Genomic DNA, 17059 nt, shown 5'->3' on the forward strand with positions numbered 1-17059 from the left:
ACTACATATATCAAGACGTTTAAGGTGTCTTGCATTTTCCTACTGGAATATGCCATTTGGTACCATAGTCATGGAGGGTACAGCAATGTGTTTTACCATTCTTTTCACATACTTAAGAAATTTGCAACTAAATAAACCAGGTAAAATAATAGTTTATCTTTCTCCACAAATATTCACACATATCACTTCCTAATAAAAAGCCACATGTCAGATGAACAATGATTTGACTGAGAAAAATTAAGTGCGGCGATGGGGAGGGGCAGAGGGACTGTCAGAATTATATCACTTTTTCACCCTCTATTATTACGTTATTCTAAGTGCTGGGTGGAAACATCTTATTATTTATTGCTTAGTAGCGAGCCATAAGTACAGAGCGCGCAGGATAACGTGACTGGTAGATGTGCAATCGGCAGGGCATGAGTCGGGAGAATGTTAGTGGTAGGCCCGGACAGACGCTGCAGGGGAAGTGCTGAACTTTGAACGGGAAGTGCCGTTCTATACCGAAGTCCACGCTCACATTTTTGTAAATAGTAAGTGGAGCCCCTCCACATGCACGCTTGCATGGTGACCATTCAAAAAATCTGTCACCCCTGCTTTGGTTAGTATCTGAAAAGCATTCCGCTAAAAAAAAAAAAAAAAAAAAAAAAAAGCAATTTATTTTCGGCTGACTTGTTAACCATTTGTAACTTTCAGAGAAATATAATGAGTGGCGAATTTTGAGTAAAATCTACAGATTTCTCTTGTTACCACGTTGAAATTTGCTTCTTTTGCGAAAACACTAAGGAGTTTACACAATGTTACCTCACTAACAGTATGTGCAGTCGCAGTTGCGAGAGAAATCCGAAACAGTGGTTTATTAAGTAACTGAGGAAAGGTAAGGGCAGTTACTTAAGAAATGCATATACAAAAATAAAAGTGTAATGTCTTCACTTATGTTATTCCAAAACCCATAGCATTTTTTGTTTCATCAGCTATCGATGCCCTTAAAAATTACATTGTTTTATCGAAGAAGTCTATAATTACTAGAATAACGCGGTAGAGAATGAAGTTTTGCGTAATAACCATACGGCAAAAAACTCTTCTCTTTGTGTGCTATCATTTGCCAAAATCTCATTTCGATATCTCAAACCATTTATGAAATGTGATGAATGTTGCAGGTAATTCACTTTCACTTTACCAGTGGTGTGTGTGATCGCAAATGAGTGTGCTATGTCCTACATCAGACCATTTCTCTCGAGATTGATGACAGATAAAGACCTACACCCATGTCTAAAGAAAAATTTAACGTGTTAGCGAAATTATATAATCAGCAACTTTTTATGCAATACGCACCAAACGCAAATTCATAGGATACCTATTTTTCATTGCAAACATTTTCGAGTTTCGCGCAGTGTCTTACTTCCATATAAATATCACAATAACTATAAACATTAACGAAATGATGGGCACATCATCATGAAGCTGACATATAAAGTTATTAGTAATGCAAAAATTATTTTTTTACCTAGTAGTTTCTGTAAAATAGTTTGAGAAAAGACTGCAGGGCGTGCGCCTCGATGTTGTCATCCCCGACCGGCCGAAAGGGGGAAAAACTGTCGGCCTCCCCTTACGAATAAACGAACGAATTCGCCCAGCGCTCTGGACGAAAATTGGTCGCTGTGCATCGACCACCGTATCCTACCTGGACTCTAGTACTGTACCAGATAATGTTACAGCATTATTGATCGGCCTGTTGAGCCTTTATATTACTACCAGGAGACAAAATCACAGATAATGCAAACTAAAGGAAAAGGAACCTATTGAATTTTCTGTATTCTGGACTTCTGCTCAAAATAAAATATACTACAAACGTTGCGTAAACACTGTGTACAAGACAAATTAGAAACCAATAAAATGTGTATGTTAATAGTGAGTTGGTCAATTGGAGGGGTTTGTAGTGGGTTGGGCGAATAAATAATCAGTTAATGTTGAATATTCTGGTAATAGATTATGGATATATCGATGTTTCTTTTAAGTCAGTTAATTTTACATAATCTATTATACTTACGGTTAATCGTTTTATTGTTTCATTTTTTTGTTTTGTTTGAAAGCCGGTTGAGTGTTAACAGGCTGTCTACAGCTTGGCTACGGGAACGTGTCCTACAGTCCTGTAGTACCCTTGGTGTCGGCACAAGTCGAAACATTTCGTGTCGACGGTGTTCTGTTTCCGATTGGTGCCAACATCAGCGATCTAACGGTAGTGTGCGCAGAACTGCGCAGTGTTCGAAGATGTTCCAGTGTGCCAGCGTGTGTCATTAAGGTACGTTTACACTGGGATACATGTATCGCGACATGTATGAGCGACATGTCAATTTGACATGTCGCGATACATCACCTCATACAAAAATTCACGGAACTTGTATGCGGACCCTCGAGCTCATACATGTCGCGTATACATTTTGTATATCGCTTTTTGGCCATATACGCGACATGTATGAGCGACATTTGAAGAACTCGCGCATGCGCAGTACTATCATTTCCTGTCGTCTTGTCGACTGCCGCTTATTTCGACGATTAGCGCATGCGTGGTACCAGGCTCTTTGGCGGCTGTTTGAGTTTTGAAGGTGCCGACTGTCGTTTCGACGTTAACGTATCTGCATAGAATATCAAAAAGTGCCATATGCAACATTATTCTTCGTGTTTGCGAGGCCATTGTGCAAGTTTTATCCCAAGAAGTGAAGGTAAAAGTTTTATATATATCAGAGTATGTCATACATTATATAATTTTTTCATGCGTCTGGCACGTATATCAATGTTTTGCTGTTATTCCGGCGGCCTCGCGTGATAATGTTGACAACGGATGCCGACAATCGTGTGTGAGACGTTGGCATTAGCAATCGCGCAACAATGCAAATGTTTTGTCATGAAATCTTCGTTTTACGAGGAATCCCCAATGGCTAAAAAACGGAGTGTTACTGCCAACTGATCCTCTGGTGGAATCGCTTCCCGAAAGTTTGTGTTGGTTTTGGACACAAGAAGAGCCACAAGTGATAACAAACCGCGGAAATCCTCCATACTCATCCTAAGATAATTTCTAAAATATACGCCATCCTCTAGCGTTAATTCGCGAGAAACTCTCTGTGCCATCATCTACGCTTCCTCCGCCTTTTCTTCCTATCATCTTCCAAAAGAGCAAGTGTATCAGCACATAAAAATGTGAAAACTTCCAAATCGTCGTCGGAAGCTATCGCACAGTGATACATATCAACCAGTGTAAACGCACGGTCATACATGTATGAGGTTGATACTTGTCAACTCATACAAGTCGCGATACATGTCGCAAAGTCGCATATACATGTATCTCATACATGTGCCGATACAAATCGCAGTGTAAACGCACCTTTAGAAATGGAAAACGAGAAACGCCGTTCAAATAGACTGCTGCACGAACAAACCATTTCCTTGGATGTACCGACACTGCGGAGAACTTGTTCGTCGTTGGGCAGATCGACGCGGTTTGACATCCACACAGACCGCGCCGACCTCTTTCTTTGGTTTTGAGTGGCGCCCCGCAACTGGTGTGGGCGTGGCTTCAAGTAGCGTGGGTTTCAGAACGTTGCGAACGATTTCAGTTCATCGTTTCAAGGGGCTCCATTTTCAGGATCCTTTGGCAGCAGTAACTACTGCTGGCGGCACATGAAATGTCAGTTTTCAGAAGTAGCAGACACAGAAAGTAGCCGAAGTCGAAAAATCACAAGTACAGTTACCATCTACTGCAGAAGAACATTTGTGGAGCATTCGTGAAACGTAAGTTTCGGAACAGCCAGGGCCGGCTCCAGGAATTTTGTCGCCTCTTGTGAAAATTTTAAGTGCTCTCCCTTCCATGTATTTTCTGACATAGTCAACCATTTTCCCAGTGTCGTTCATCTATGACATCTTATTTTAACATAATACACTTACTCATATGTCTTTTTGACGTGAATACGTCTTTAAGACCAGAGCCAGGAAAGAGAAACTCTTTACAGTGTAGGCCTAATACACTTTGAGTTATAATTCTAAAATTAATTACGTCACCCAAAATTAAGTCACTCATAGAATATACAACTAAAATCTGTTCATGTTTTTCATTCCCTGAGCACCATGAGCACCGCGGATGGAGTAACAAGAGAACGTTAAAAAAATCCACACCTCCCTGTCTGCTGAGCAACGGAATGCCGCGGTGTAGCTCTTACCGCTTCTATAACAACCGCTCGCACATCCTCTGACAACTTATTGTATGACATCTGAAAAATGTTACCATGTTTAACTACTAACAATACTCATTTTTACAACAATTAACACCCAGTTTTTTACTAATATGTTACATCTACGCAGTTTATTCTGTGTTTTCACACTCTCGCATCTTTTAATATCGTTTCAGTGAGAAAATTCGTCTTTACATAGTGATCAGCGGTCGCTGTATGTCTAAGAGAAACGTGTTACCAGACGTATCACACTTTACAACAATTGAAATCAAAACTATCACAAATCGAATTTCCCTGAATACAGTACTGCTTCGGTAGTAGGCTGTCTTCATTACATTGCCACTTGTCATGATCGCAACTGGTGTAAAGTCGACTGTACGAATACCCTTAAGGCCTTAACTTTATAAGATAGTTGTTGAAAAAATAATTTAATACTAAACATTTTTATTTATACTATTTTCTATTGAAATTTCTAGTAAAATTTTCATCAGGATTTTCAGAATGAAAGCAACTTTTTGTTTACGATTGCGTTGTAGTCTTTGTTTCAGATAGTGAAATGTATATGTTACCTATCCTGTAACTGTGTAATACTATTGGCACGTGCGGCGAGTGGTGGGGCAGTGTCGAACTCAAATTCCTGTCAGAAACATGCGGATGTTTGAAATAAAATTGTAGATGACACCTTACAAGGAAACGTCATTAATGTTCCTATAAAAAATGAAAAATTCTACTTGTCGGACCCTACCCAGCTGAATAAGGCTCTGTACGAGGCACATTCTGTGAGTTAATAGGCTATATTCAATAATCAATAGGGCTCGATGTGTTTTGCTGCAGCTGTCCCTTTCACGAATAGCTACGTAACAAAATATTGACACGGTGTAAGCTTGTGGTTTCTTAAAAGTATTATTATGTATGATTTACTTCAAGTGTATTACTGTCATTTGGTGGTGCTCTCACTAGGTTGAATGATGCTAATTACTTGCGTGCCCGTCATATGATTTTCCGTGCTGGAATGAACTGTTTCTTTCCTAAATAGTAGTAGGAGTAGAAGCCTGTGACATGTTGTAATCAAAGGAATATTGTGTAGAGAATGACAATTTGCTTTTTGTTCTTGGATGCCCGGTTAGTATTACAGACGTATCAAATTACGTTGTTGAGTAATGTCACCCGTTTAGATAGCGTGCATCAACTGAGGAAACTGCACATTCTGAAATAACACCAACGGGGAGGTTATGGTTATCGCAGATCATCATATACAAATAAACGGCGAGTTTCAGTATCTCAGTGGTAGTTCAGCATGCACATAGAATTGACATTAGGCCTATATCTTATTGTCTTTTAGAGTTATTTGTACCATTCTTCACTAGATGTTCTCCCCGTATTCGTCAACCTTAATAAGTATTAATAACTCATATTCTGCAGTGAGGTCAAAAGGGAAAAATCACTTATATGACCACTGTGACTTCTTAACTTTATCTTGTAGTAGCCCATGTGCCGTTATGGCATGATCTAAGTTTTAGAATAGGTTAGCATTCTTGAAATAATGTGTACTAAACAAACCTTCAGTTGAAAATCTCATTCATAATATACAGATCATTCCTGTTGTTTGGTGTGGGGTATATAGTCTCTTATAAATTGTGAAAAGTGATTCGGTGCTTCAACAAATGTTTTAGATTACTTAATAAATTTATCTTCTGTATGGATGTGAATTATTTTCGTTATAGTTCTTTCCAAAGATATAAACAATAACTGACACATGAGCAGTACAAACTGTTTTAGCTTTTAAGTTATTGCTGTATTGATTGATAGTAGCTGAAGAACTGACTCTTCCTAGTTGATGGTTACTTGATTGTGACATTTTACTTTGCTCTTGTTGTGGACTTGATTTTCCTTGTCATGGAGATCATAAACTAGTATTTACTAATATTATTAAACACTAACGTGACCTTTCATCATTGCAATTACTATTTTCGCTATTTTTCACATATTAGCAGTTGAGGAAATAGTGTTTCCTTCTAGATCACTACTAATGATTTCATTTATTGCTGTACCGGTTATATATGTGGATTTTCAGAGGATCTAAATTTCTTTGGGTTAGTTCTGTTTGAGATATGTCAAGATTTGTTGTCCTACCATTGTGTACTGACAGTGTTCAACATGAGACTTGTGTAGTGTGTGGAAGAATTAGGAACTTAACAGTATTTTGTTGGTAGGGATGTAACAGATAATATTGCCCATACAGAAATTATGTAAAGATTACTATTTACTGTGCAAGACGAAAATTCGGAGTATAATAATATTCAGCAATTGCTGAAAAGTTCTCTATGTACTGCAATTGCTTATTCACCTTGCAAAGAATTTTGCGAAAATCCTTAGGGATGTGCAGTAATAAAGTTTAAATACTGTAGCCATTGTGTGTGTCTGAACACAGTGAGAAAAAGTAATGTAGGCCTATAGAAAGTTTAGTATGCTTCATTTGATTCTTCTATAATATACATCAATTTTATAAGAGCTATTTAGTGACTTCCCATGGCATTTTTTGTTATAGATGATGCAGGCCTACAATATAAGCACCAAAATACTTGAAGAGTTCTCTCTAATGTCCTTCTGTACTTTTGAATTTGTCTTGCAGTATGTTAGGAAAAGAATGATATATATGGAATTTATCCAACATTAGACCATTCAGAACAAAAATATCAAACATGTCCAATACATTACATAAATATTATATACATGTATATAAAGTATGAACAAATTGGGATAGAGTTAGGTGAAAGTAGCTCAATAAATCAGAAATACACCTTGGACTATGCTGGGCATCAGTCTGTTACCACAAACTGTATTTTGTATTTGCTTTCATTGGCTTCATCAACTCCCTGCCAAATTTTCACCTTCAAACCTAACAAAGACCTTTGGCTAGGTTACGTATAAGTTTATTAGTAGAAATTATCACATACTAGCAATAAATTGTGTATTAGTGTGTTCATTAGTTGACTGTCAAGTTTTTTGAGTTACTGAGATTTATGTAGTTGTAATTTTTACACTTATTTAGAAAATGAACCATTAATTTGCACAGGTAACATTTTGTCGAGTAATTGGCTTGGCTGTAGATTTGCGTAATTGTCGTCAATGAATAAAACTATTTTTCATTATTAGGCCGTGTCTCATATTTTTGAGGGTGTTACATGATTTGCCGTAAAGACATGTACTTAAAGAAAGTAATACTGATTTCAAACAAAATGTTAATGCGATTTAAAAAAAAAAAGTGAGTGAGTGAGTGAGTGAGTGAGTGAGAGTGCTTTGTTCTACCTACCTTATTGAATCCATATTTGATATTGTGTTAGCCTGAGGTAAATTTGGGGCAGAAAAATCTGAAGTAATTAATAGGCAACCTCAGGAATATGAATTTTTGTCAACTGACTTTTCTTTTGATATAGTTGTATGTATTTTGAATCAAACTATTTTCCTATCATGTTTACAGGAACATTGGTTTAGAAAAGTCTCTAAAAATGATGTTTATTATTTTGTTTCATCAACTTCTAATTTAATTTCCTGTTGTGCCTGTGCATCAACAATAGCTTAAATTTTCTGCAGATTTACCAGCTGACATTGTTCTTTAAGCAAGAAATAAAATTTCGACACCATTAGAGTGGCAGAGAACGGAATTGTGCCGGCTGGAGTGGCCGAGCGATTCTAAGCGCTTCAGTCTGGATCCGCGCGACCACTACAGTCGCAGGTTCGAATCCTGCCTCGGGCATGGATGTGTGTGATGTCCTTAGGTTAGGTAGGTTTAAGTAGTTCTACATTCTAGGGGACTGATGACCTCAGATGTTAAGTCCCATCGTGCTCGGAGCCAGAACAGAATTGCAACAACATAAAAAAGTTTTCATGTGCTTTGGGGTAGTTCTCAGACAGCATACAAAATAAATTTTATTTATTTCAAGGAGAAAGTGTCAGCTGTAAAAAAGAAAGGTATTCAGACACAGAGGATCAACTATTATGAGTGAATACAAATGTGATTGGAAGTCCCAAGGTATCAGAAATGTTACCAGGAAATATGATCAAAGGACAGACTTATTTCCTTATCTGTAAGGGTAAGGAGATGGAACAGTTGGAAGGAAGCCAGTTATTCGAGATGAAGAATTGGACATAACAACAGTCACTGAATTGTGTGGCCAAATGGGGTTTTGTACTAACAAAAGATGTGAAAGACACTATAAAAATTCGATGGCCTGCATTTACCAGTAATGTACCACAAGAAGATTGGTTGTACTGTAATGTAATATTGAAGAAACGAGAGCTCTCGTAGCAAACTAGAAGACGTGTTCTAAATGATCCATTCATAACTTACAGCTCTTATGGTTTAGTTGAAGATGAAATGGAGGGACGTGGTATAAAAGATGATCCCAGATGTATTTATAATTTGATTAAACAATTTTCTGCCTAGACCCATGTAAAACAAGTGAACGACCTAATGGAAATTGAAAGGATGTTTTTAGAGTGGTTAGGAGAGAGTAGATATATGTAGCTGGTCATTAACAGAACAAGTGGAAATTATTACAGAATCTTTCTTGTTGTTTGAGCCAATAAAGATGAAGTTGATTGACCTGTTTAATATTGAAATTAGTGGTGATGTAAAACAACTCTACAGTTATGTCAAAAAGTTTCAGAGGGTGCTCTTCAAAGTTTAGGAACACGAAATTGTGTTGTTTCTGAAATATTGTGTTTTAAACATCCATATTGTTTAACACTTATTATTTCATGGTTGTCTAATAAATACCACATTACATGAGCTAATTTCTATGTGGGTCTCTTTTCCAGTGACAGTTTCACTTTAGATACTGAATTGTTGTCATTTAAAACGGTTTGTAGCATATGCCCAAGGATTATATGACTTTCCTGCAACATGGGTAAAGGTATCGTATCTGATTCCACAATGTGTAGTATGGAGAAACTAAGCATGTCATATGATTACACTTTGTTTTTGCAAGTAACAGCTGAGTATGGTTGTTCTGTCATTTAAGGCAGTGGACTCTGCTCTCAGGAGGAGTGGGGTTCAAGTTGCCATCATATTTAGGTTTCCCCAAAGTAATTTAGGACATTGCTAAGATGCTTCCTTTATAAAAGGGCACAGCCTATTTTCTCCTCCATTCTTCTTCAATATTAGCTTATGCTCTGTCTCTAATGAGTTCTTTCTCAATAGAACAATAAACTCTAATATTGCTCCCTCCATCCCTCTCCCTCCTCCCCATCCATCCCTCCCGCTCTGCCTCCCTCCAAACTACAGGTATGTTCAAAATTTGGCACCAACACATGTTGGAAACCCAGACTCTGCATTAATGAACATAAGTAGAACACGTAAAGGTTAACCAACATATATTCCTGGTATGAATGAAGAAGCAATTACTGTATTGCGGGAATATTTGCCTGTATGTGAAATTGACCCATGCAGTGAGGTAACAGTGGAATTGGATGTTAAATTATCATTAAAAAAAAAAAATCTGGCTTGTTATTTGTGCAAATATGTTTTTCTGTAAAAGTAGTCAGCGGGAATGAAGGCCCTTCAATTGCCTATTTTGGCAATGGCCATACTATGGTAAGCACTTGTGCTGTCACTGCAGATAATAAGTGTGTTTCAACTTTTGATAGATGGCGAAGTTGACAAGAAAAAACTAATGACAAAAAAAGATAAAATCAGCCCTCAATGTGCAACATTTATGCTCGGATCCTGCAGTGACTGAAGTGATAATAGCTCCTTTTCTCAACAGTGTAACAGAACAAACCTTTAACCCAACATTGACTACTTTTCTGTAGTAACTGTCTAATCTCAAAACAAATGTGAAACATCTGGAGGACAACCAAAGTAATTGCAATAGTTAGTGCAAAAGGGCCCACCTTTTTAAAAAAAAAAATTTCCCTTCTCTTCTTTGTGCTGCTTGAATAAGATATTTGAAAGAATACTGCTGAACCACTTGAATCCAATAGTTGATCTGAAGGTCCTCTCACATCAGGCAGGTTTCGGAAAGAGTAGAAACTCCATGGCACATTTTACCAAGCTGCTCCCCCATACTGAAGATATCTTTGACAGGCATTTGGTAATGCAGTCAGTATTTTTCAACTTAACCTGCAACACATGATGGAGTGCAGCATAACATCATGCATCAGAAACTGTGTTACATAATCTTGGACTTCAAATTTGCAAATTTAAAAGGTCCTCTCCTTCAGAATTGAATATTTTTTGTGAATTTACGAGGCAGAAGTAGAATCTTCATAACAATGCTCTGCTGTGAGTAAATATATTGTTACCTACCTTACTCAACATTTATCGTAGTGACAAACTCCAGCTCCCACTGACAAAAGTTCTATATGTTAGATGAGCATAAACTATCTGTGCAGCTGAAGAATTTTGGAAAAATTAGAGGAACTTCTTACAAAACAAATTTTGATTTTTTATTAATGCCATAAGAAAAATACATAGAAACCTAGTCTATACAGAATGCTAATACACACCTTTCGCCTATAATATAAAAAAAAGGTAACAGATATTGTAATTTAAACTACATACTAACACTGTGTGTTCATGAAACAGAAAGTAGGTACTCGAAACAGTATTATAAGAAACTTGCAGGTAACACATATGGTTCACACAAAGCAAAATTACATACATCAGCACTTTCCTGTTCACTTGCTTCATCTGTTTGAGATTCTCATTCACAGGTTTCAGGCTGTTACAATCTGCTGCTTTGTCAAAGAGACGTATGTCAGTGAATTTTCCCACTTGCAGGTTGTATCACTGCTAGAATGATTCTCTAGTCACCTATGGGCCACTCATATACTTTCCTTACTGTGTTGGGCACCTGAAGCCCCAACAGATGGCATTTAGTTTCGTGGTGGGCAATGGTCATAATGTTCTGCCTCGTCAGTATATATGAACATAAAGACATGCTTTACGAGGAGAAAACATAATTTACACAGAACAAGTGCTGTCATGGTCGGGGACGACGCTTGAACCCTATGCCTGTTCACAATGGTAACGACACTACTAGCCACACGGAAAATGATTTAAATCCAAATAGAGGTGTTTTGCAGGATATGCTTCCTGCAACCACTCTAGCAGGAAAACAAAGACAGAGGATGAGATGGGCAGATGAAGTTAACCGACACCTCATGTTCTGTTATTACCAAGCAACAAACTTAGGAACCAACACAACTGGATACAGATCACAAGTATACACAAAATTTGTTACCAGATACCCAGAATTAAAATTTTTAACAGAACGACGACTAGCTGATCAGATTTGTGTAATAATAAAAAATAACAGGATACCCCAGTCAGAATTAGAAAACATCAAACAACAAGTACAACAAATACTGGAACAAAATAATGTGCAATCAGAAGAAGAAAAAATACAGTAATGGACTCAAACATCCCAGAGCAAACAAACAAAGAACACGATGCATCAATTAAACAATCAGAGGAAAATGAAATCTTAAGGCAGCCACCAGAACAAGCACAAATAGAACACGAAGTGACACACATGTTAGATATAGAAGAAAAAATTTCAGCTGACATATATAGAATACAAAGACACAAATACAGACATTAGACCATTCTTGCATAGACCACCAAATAACCCACAAGTCGAAACAACAATAACAACTATCAACACAATCATACACAACAAAATAAATGCAAATACAACTATGGAAGAGTTACAACTACTGGTTTATACAGGAGCACTCACTACACTAAATATACACACTAGGCAGAGATCAGAACAAACCAACACACAGAAGAAACCCACAAAACCAGCATTGCAACACAGGCTACAGATCAGAATAGAAAAATTGAGAAAAGACATCGGACAGCTAACACAATTTATAAGAAATGAAATATCAGACAAAAAACGAAAAAGGTTAAGTAAAATCTCACAACAAGAAGCGATAGAGCAATTAGATGAAAAGAAGCAGAAATTACAAGCAATGGCCAAATGACTTAGAAGATACAAAAAAAGTGAAAATAGAAGGAAACAAAACCAAACATTCAACACAAACCAAAAGAAATTTTATCAGACAATAGATAACACACACAGTAAAATAGACAACCCACCAAACATAACAGACATGGAACACTTCTGAAGCAACATATGGTCAAACCCGGTACAGCATAACAGGCATGCACGGTGGATACAAGCAGAAACAGACACATACAAGATGATACCACAAATGCCTGAAGTGATGATTTTGCAACATGAAGTCACCGGAGCAATTAATTCTACGCACAATTGGAAAGCCCCTGGAAAAGACAAAGTAGCAAACTTCTGGCTAAAGTAGTTCACCTCAACACTATCACATCTAACTAAATTATTTAACAGTTACATTGCAGACCCATACACATTCCCTGATACACTCACACATGGAATAACTTATCTGAAACCTAAAGATCAAGCAGACACAGCAAACCCAGCAAAATATTGCCCGATAACATGCCTACCACAAATATACAAAATATTAACTTCAGTCATTACACAGAAATTGACACATACAACACAGAACAAAATTATAAATGAAGAACAAAATGGCTGTTGCAAAGGAGCACGAGGATGTAAAGAGCAACTGATAATAGATGCAGAGGTGACATATCAAGCTAAAGCTAAACAAAGGTCGCTACACTACGCATACATTGATTACCGAAAAGCCTTTGATAGTGTACCCCACTCATCGTTACTACAAATATTGGAACTATACAAAGTAGATCCTAAATTGATACAGTTCCTAAACATAGTAATGAAAAATTGGAAAACCACACTTAATATCCAGACAAATTCAAATAATATCACATCACAGCCAATACAGATTAAGCGTGGAATATACCAAGGAGACTCATTAAGTCCTTTCTGGTTCTGCCTTGCTCTGAACCCACTATCCAACATGCTAAATAATACAAATTATGGATACAATATTACTGGAACATACCAACACAAAATCACACATTTGCTATACATGGATGATCTAAAACTATTGGCAGCAACAACTCAACCAATTACTAAAGATAACAGAAGTATTCAGCAATGATATAAATATGGCTTTTGGAATGGACAAATGTAAGAAAAATAGCATAGTCAAGGGAAAACACACTAAACAAGATGATTACATATTGGATAACCACAGCGACTGCATAGAAGTGATGGAAAAAACAGATGCCTATAAATATCTAGGATACAGACAAAAAATAGGAATAGATAATACAAATATTAAAGAAGAACTAAAAGAAAAATATAGACAAAGACTAACAAAAATACTGGAAACAGAATTGACAGCAAGAAACAGGACAAAAGCTATAAATACCTATGCTATACCAATATTGACCTACTCATTCGGAGTAGTGAAATGGAGTAACACAGACGTAGAAGCACTCGATACACTTACATGATCACAATGCCACAAATATAGAATACATCACATACATTCAGCAACAGAAAGCTTCACATTAAGCAGAAAGGAAGGAGGAAGGGGATTTATCGACATAAAAATCCTACATTATGGACAGGTAGACAATTTAAGAAAATTCTTTATAGAACGAGCAGAAACTAGCAAAATACACAAAGCAATCATTCATATAAATACATCGGCTACACCATTGCAATTTCATAACCACTTCTACAACCCTTTAGATCACATAATATCAACAGATACGAAGAAAGAAAAATGGAAAAAGAAAACACTACATGGCAAGCACCCGAATCATCTAACACAGCCACACATCGATCAAAATGTATCCAACACATGGCTAAGAAAAGACAATATATACAGTTGAGACGGAAGGATTCATGATTGCAATACAGGATCAAACAATAAACACCAGATATTACAGCAAGCATATTATTAAAGATCCCAATACCACAACAGATAAATGCAGACTTTGCAAACAACAAATAGAAACAGTAGATCACATCACAAGCGGATGTACAATACTAGCAAATACAGAATACCCCAGAAGACTTGAAAACGTAGCAAAAATAATACATCAACAACATGCCATACAACATAAACTAATAAAACAACACGTTCCCACATACAAGTATGCACCACAAAATGTACTGGAGAGTGATGAATATAAATTATACTGGAACAGAACCATTATAACAGATAAAACACCACCACATAACAAACCTGACATCATACTCACCAATAAAAAGAAGAAATTAAAACAACTAATTGAAATATCCGTACCCAATACAACAAATATACAGAAGAAAACAGGAGAAAAAATTGAAAAATACATCCAACTGGCTGAGGAAGTCAAGGACATGTGGCATCAGGATAAAGTTGACATCATACCAATTATACTATCAACTACAGGAGTCATACCACACAATATCCACCAGTACATAAACGCAATACAGCTACATCCAAACGTATATATACAACTACAGAAATCTGTAATTATTGATACATGTTCAATTACCCGAAAGTTCCTAAATGCAATGTAACATATACGGTACAGTTAATAGGAAGTCACGCTTGATCAAGGTCCGCGTCACTTTCCATTTTTAACCAGACATAACATCTGAGACAGGAAAGAAAAATAATAATAAAGATTATATGTAGGTGTACATACTACTTGTAAAACCTACATGAATAATGAATTACATATATTGAAGTTCATGTATTCACTTAATGAATAGAAGCAGTGGTACTGTAGATATTCTTTCATATCTTTCAAATAAATTTGTATTTAGTATTCATTTGAAAACATGTGGCATGTTTTGAAGTGTTACTCTCATATATCATATACCTGTTTGACACAAACTAGTGTTAGGTGGGATTATTTGTATGTTTCCTTATAATCCACTCAGTGTTGTGATTATGTATATCACAATTTTTTTCTCTTTGGCTCTTTAAGTCGTGGCATTCAGTATAATGACTCTGAAACCACAGGGAAAGTAAACCTTGGTTGCTGGTTGGGAGTTTGTATTTGCCCCATGGTCTTGGGGTAGCGTCTTTGATTCATAATCGAAAACGTCTTCGGTCCCAGGTTCGATCCCCGCCACTGCCTAAATTTTGATAAATAATCAGCATTGGCGGCTGAAGACTTCCGGCATAAGAAGTCAGCCTCATTCTGCCAACGGCCTTGTCAAAGAGGGCGGAGGAGCGGATAGAGGTTCAGGGCACTCTCTTGTCCTAGGGGTGGGAAATTGCCCCTAAAGGCGGAAGAATCAGCAATGATCGACGACATGAGGGTGTAGAAGGCAATGGAAACCATTGCATTAAAGACACGTAACGTGTATCCACAGGACATGTGGCCTGTAATTGAAGAAGTGTCATGATGATCTCTCCATTGGCAAAAGATTCCGGAATAGTCCCCCATTCGGATCTCCGGGAGGGGACTGCCAAAGGGGAGGTTACCATGAGAAAAAGACTGAATAATCTACGAAAGGATAACGTTCTACGAGTCGGGGCGTGGAATGTCAGAAGCTTGAACGTGGTAGGGAAACTAGAAAATCTGAAAAGGGAAATGCAAAGGCTCAATCTAGATATAGTAGGGGTCAGTGAAGTGCAGTGGAAGGAAGACAAGGATTTCTGGTCCGATGAGTATCGGCTAATATCAACAGCAGCAGAAAATGGTATAACAGGTGTAGGATTCGTTATGAATAGGAAGGTAGGGCAGAGGGTGTGTTACTGTGAACAGTTCAGTGACCGGGTTGTTCTAATCAGAATCGACAGCAGACCAACACCGACAATGATAGTTCAGGTATACATGCCGACGTCGCAAGCTGAAGATGAACAGATAGAGAAAGTGTATGAGGATATTGAAAGGGTAATACAGTATGTAAAGGGGGATGAAAATCTAATAGTCATGGGCAACTGGAATGCAGTTGTAGGGGAAGGAGCAGAAGAAAAGGTTACGGGAGAATATGGGCTTGGGACAAGGAATGAAAGAGGAGAAAGACTAATTGAGTTCTGTAACAAGTTTCAGCTAGTAATAGCAAATACCCTGTTCAAGAATCACAAGAGGAGGAGGTATACTTGGAAAAGACCAGGAGATACGGGAAGATTTCAATTAGATTACATCATGGTCAGACAGAGATTCCGAAATCAGATACTGGATTGTAAGGCGTACCCAGGAGCAGATATAGACTCAGATCACAATATAGTAGTGATGAAGAGTAGGCTGAAGTTCAAGACATTAGTCAGGAAGAATCAATACGCAAAGAAGTGGGATACGGAAGTACTAAGGAATGACGAGATACGTTTGAAGTTCTCTAACGCTATAGATACAGCAATAAGGAATAGCGCAGTAGGCAGTACTGTTGAAGAGGAATGGACATCTCTAAAAAGGGCCATCACAGAAGTTGGGAAGGAAAACATAGGTACAAAGAAGGTAGCTGCGAAGAAACCATGGGTAACAGAAGAAATACTTCAGTTGATTGATGAAAGGAGGAAGTACAAACATGTTCCGGGAAAATCAGGAATACAGAAGTACAAGTCGCTGAGGAATGAAATAAACAGGAAGTGCAGGGAAGCTAAGACAAAATGGCTGCAGGAAAAATGTGAAGACATTGAAAAAGATATGATTGTCGGAAGGACAGACTCAGCATACAGGAAAGTCAAAACAACCTTTGGTGACATTAAAAGCAACGGTGGTAACATTAAGAGTGCAACAGGAATTCCACTGTTAAATGCAGAGGAGAGAGCAGATAGGTGGAAAGAATACATTGAAAGCCTCTATGAGGGTGAAGATTTGTCTGATGTGATAGAAGAAGAAACGGGAGTCGATTTAGAAGAGATAGGGGATCCAGTATTAGAATCGGAATTTAAAAGAGCTTTGGAGG

At 37.4% G+C, this 17059-nt stretch overlaps 1 protein-coding gene across 3 annotated transcripts in view; it reads left to right on the forward strand.

Annotated features, from left to right (window-relative positions):
• Nucleotides 1-4852: 4852 nt before the first annotated feature.
• LOC124777985 (ATP-binding cassette sub-family A member 7-like) overlaps nucleotides 4853-17059 on the forward strand; it is a 594849-nt gene continuing 582642 nt past the window's right edge. For all 3 annotated transcript variants that reach the window (XR_007015818.1, XR_007015819.1, XM_047253552.1), the window contains exon 1: nucleotides 4853-5002. The gene's annotated coding sequence lies outside the window, so the exon portion shown is untranslated. The remainder of the gene's footprint in view (nucleotides 5003-17059) is intronic.

This window comes from Schistocerca piceifrons, chromosome 2 (assembly GCF_021461385.2).
Source record: "Schistocerca piceifrons isolate TAMUIC-IGC-003096 chromosome 2, iqSchPice1.1, whole genome shotgun sequence".
NCBI classification, from domain to species: domain Eukaryota; kingdom Metazoa; phylum Arthropoda; class Insecta; order Orthoptera; family Acrididae; genus Schistocerca; species Schistocerca piceifrons.